The following is a 4,595-nucleotide window of genomic DNA, read 5'->3' on the forward strand; positions in this document are numbered from 1 at the left end:
TAATGAGGTTCCCTTTGTAGGTGACCTTCCCTTCTGTCTAGATGCCTTTAATATATTTTCTTTATTGTAGACCTTAGAGAATCTGATGACTATGTGTCTTGGGGATTGTTGCATTGTATAATACTTCTAGGAGTTTTCTAAATTCTCTGAATTTTAATGTCAACCTCTCTGGCAAGATTGGGGACATTTTCATGGACTATATCTTCAAATACGTTTTCCACATTGCTTGCTCTTGCTCTCTCTTACTCTTTCAGGGATGCCAGTGAGTCATAGGTTTGGTCTCTATGTAAAAATATGGAACTCTTTATGAGTTTCTATGTCATCCTTATGCAGTGGCCATTTTAATCCTCTCTGTATCATTCCAATTTTATTATATGTAGTGCCAAAGTAAATACCACTTATAACTGTTTTTGCAAACTCTTTACATTTCCATAAAGTGTCTTCCACCATGCTCAACAACTGTCCTCTACAGTACATTCTCACACCTGATTGGATGCTGGCAAAATAGAAATTGTTCTATTGGAGCTTTGCTGTAGGTTAGAGCAGAACATGAGAGTCAGTGTACACTTTGCCTTAAAGAGATGATGTTACTCTCACCATTGGTAAATAGGAAAACAAAGAGCAAGTTCTCCTCCATTATTTATCAAATGATAGGAAGAGCAGTTAAAAAGGCGTAAGGACCAAAGAAAATATTCACCTTGGCCTTCTGAAGGTTCACTGAAAAATGAACTCACAAAAATTAGATTTGTGAGAGAAAAGGCATATGAATTCATTTAACACGTATACATAGGAGCCTTCAGAACAAAGACCCAACCCCTCCAGTGGGGTACAGAAACTTAGATATCACCTCAAGGTTATAGAAAGATGGGAACATGAGCACTTCAATAACTGCTAAAAAGGAGCTCTAAATCTTGAGCCAAATCCTTGAAATATACCAAAATAGAACTTCCTTAAAGCATAAATCTCACATGATCTACAAAACAATAACACAATGAAAAAAAGATATTGAGGCAACAGCTAGCACAATGGATAGAATAGTACCTCACATGTCAATGCTAACATTGAATGTAAGTGGCTTAATGCTCCTCTTAAATGATACAGCATGGAAGAATGGATAAGAATTCACCAACCAAGTATCTGCTGTCTTGAAGAGATTCACCTAACACATAAAGACTCATATAAACTTAAGGTAAAAAGGTGGAAAAGATATTTCATGCAAACGAACACCAAAAGAAAGCAGGAGTCACTATTCTTATATCAAACAAAACAGACTTTAAAGCAACAAGAGTTAAAAAAGACAAAGAGAAACATTATACAATGACAAAAGGACTAGTCCAACAGGAAAATATCAGTCCTAAATATATATTCACCTAACAAACACTAGAGCTCCCAAATTTATAAAAACAATTACTATAGACCTAAGAAATGAGGTACACAGCAACACAATAATACTGGGGACTTCAATACTCCACTAGTACTAGACAGATCATCAAGACAGAAAGTCAACAAAGAAACAATGTGCATAAACTATACCCTAGAACAAATGGGCTTAACAGATATTTACAGAACATTTCACCCAATATCTGCAGAATGTACATGCTATTCATCAGTTCAAAAAACATCCTCCAAGATAGACCATATGATAGGACACAAAACAAGTCTCAATAAATCTAAGAAAATTGAAATTATATCAAGTACTCTCTCAGACCATAGTGGAATAAAATTGGAAATCAACTCCAAAATGAAGTCTCATAGTCATACAAATACATGAGAATTGAATAACCTGCTCCTGAATGATCATTAGGTCAACAATGAAATCAAGATAGAAATTTAAAAATCTTTGAACTGAATGACAGTAGCGACACAACCTATCAAAACTTCGGGGATATAGCAAAAGTGGTGCTAAGAGGAAAGTTCATAACATTGAATGCCCACTTCAAAAAGTTTGAAAGAACACAGACAATCTAAGGTCACACATCAAGGAACTACAGAAACAAGAACAAACCAAACTCAAACTCAACAGAAGAAAAGAAATTATAAAGATCAGAGCAGAACTAAGTGAAATGGAAACAAAACAAAAATACAAAAATAAGTGAAACAAAAAGCTGGTTCTTTGAAAAGATAAACAAAATTGAAAGACCATTGGCAAGATTAACCAAGAAAAAAAGGAGAGAATATCCAAATAATCTCAACTAGGAATGAAACAAGAGATATTACAACCGATACTACAGAAATATAAAAATTTATTCAGGGCCACTGTGAACACCTTTGCATACACAAACTAGAAAACCTAGAAAAGATGGACAAATTTTTGAAAATATACAGCCCTCCTAGATTAAACCAGGAAGAAATAGAAACTCTGAACAGACCAATAATAAGTGGCAAGATTGATATGGTAATTTAAAAGTTACCCCCCCCAAAAAAAAAAACAGTCGAGGACCAGACAGATTCATGTCTGAATTTTATCAGACATTCAAGAAAGAATTGGTACCAATCCTATTGACATTATTCCAAAGAATAGATAATGAGGAAATCTTCCCTAAATCATTCTATGAAGCCAGTATCACCTTTATACCAAAACCAGAAAAGGACATAACAAAAAAGAAAACTACAGACCAATATCCCTGATAAACATAGATGCAAAAATACTCAAAAAATACCGAATCCAACAGCGTGTCAGAAAGATAATCCAACATGAGCAAGTGGGTTCATACCAGGGATGCAGGGATCATTTAACATATGCAAGTCAATAAATGTGATGCACCACATAAACAGAATTAGAAACAAAAACCACATAATAATCTCAATAGATGCAGAAAAAGCATTCAACAAAATCTAGCATCCTTTATAATTAAAACCCTTAGCAAAATTGGCGTAGAAGGGACATACCTTAAGGTAATAAAAGCCATCTATGACAAACCCATAACTAACATTATACTGAATGGGGGAAACTTGAAAGCATTCCCCCTGAGAACTGGAACCAGACAAGGATGCCCATTTTCATCACTTCTATTCAACTCAGTACTGGAAGTCCTAGTCAGAGCAATCACACAAGAGAAAAAAAATAAAGGGCATTCAAATCGGTAAGGAGGAAATCAAACTGTCATTCACCGATGAGATAATCATACTCCTAGAAATCATATAATCATCACTAATGATCATGGAAATGCAAATCAAAACCACAAAAAAAAACCCTAAAGACTCATCCAAAAAGCTCCTAGATCTGATCAATGAAAATTTAGTAAAGTTTCAGGATACAAAATCTATGTACACAAACCAGTAGCACTCTATACATCAACAGCAACCAAACTGAGAATCAAATCAAGAACTCAATCCCTTTTACAACAGCTGCAAAAAAAAAAAAAAAAAAAAAAAAAAAAAAAAAACCCTTAGGAATATTTCTAGCCCAGGAGGTGAAAGACCTGTAGACAGAAAACTGCAAAACATGGCTAAAGAAATTACAGATGACACAAAGAAATGGAAACACATTCCATGTCCATGGATGAGTAGAATCAATATTGTGAAAATGATCATATTGCCAAAAACAATGTATGAATTCAATGCAATTCCCATCAAAATACCACCATCATTCTTCACAGAACTAGATAAAACAATTCTAAAATTAATATAGAACCAAAAAAGGAGTCCACATAGCCAAAGCAAGACTAAACAAAAAGAACAAATTCAAAGGCATCACATTACACAACTTCAAACTATACTATAAGGCTATAGTCACCAAAACAGCATGGTACTGGTATTAAAACAGGCAAGTAGACCAATGGAACAGAAGAGAGAACACACAAAGAAAGCCAATTACTTAACAGTCAACTCATCTTCGACAAAGCAAACAAAGACCAAAAGCAGGGAAAGGACACCCTATTAAACAAATAGTGCTGGGATAAACGGCAGCTCAATGTAGAAGACTGAGACTGGATCCTCATCTCTCACCTTACACAAAAATCATCTCAAGATGGATCAAAGACTTAAATCTAAGACTTGAACCCATAAAAACCCTACAAGATAACATCAGAAAAACCCCTCTAGACACTGGCGTAGGCAAAGACTTTATGACCAAGAACCCAAAGGCAAAGGCAACAGAAACACAAAGATAAATAGATGAGACTTAATTAAACTAAAAATCTTCTGCACAGCAAAAGAAATAATCAGCAATAATAATAAAAAATAAAATAAAAAAAAGAAATAATCAGCAGATGAAATAGACAACCCACCGAGTGGGAGAAAATATTTGCAAACTATGCATCCAACAAAGGACTAATAGGCAGAATCTACAAGGAACTCAAACAAATCAACAAGCAAAAAACAAACAATCCCACCAAAAAGTGGCATAAAGACGTGAATAGACAATTCTCGAAAGAAGATATACAAATGGCCAACAAACATGAAAATATGATCAACATCACTAATGATCAGGGAAATGCAAATCAAAACCACAATGCAACACCATCTTTCTCCTGCAAGAATAGCCATAATCAAAAAAATCAAAAGGTAACAGATGTTGGTGTGGATGTGGTGAAAAGGGAACACTTTCACACTGCTGGTAGGAATTTAAACTAGTATAATGACTATGGAAAACA

The 4,595-nt window shown here is 34.6% G+C and overlaps 1 non-coding gene across 1 annotated transcript; it reads right to left on the reverse strand.

Moving 5' to 3' along the window:
• Window positions 1-288: 288 nt before the first annotated feature.
• Window positions 289-395, reverse strand: LOC114677795 (U6 spliceosomal RNA). Its single transcript, XR_003729242.1, has one exon. It is a non-coding gene; the product is annotated as a U6 spliceosomal RNA (small nuclear RNA).
• Window positions 396-4,595: the final 4,200 nt, after the last annotated feature.

This window comes from Macaca mulatta, chromosome 4, assembly GCF_049350105.2.
Source record: "Macaca mulatta isolate MMU2019108-1 chromosome 4, T2T-MMU8v2.0, whole genome shotgun sequence".
NCBI classification, from domain to species: domain Eukaryota; kingdom Metazoa; phylum Chordata; class Mammalia; order Primates; family Cercopithecidae; genus Macaca; species Macaca mulatta.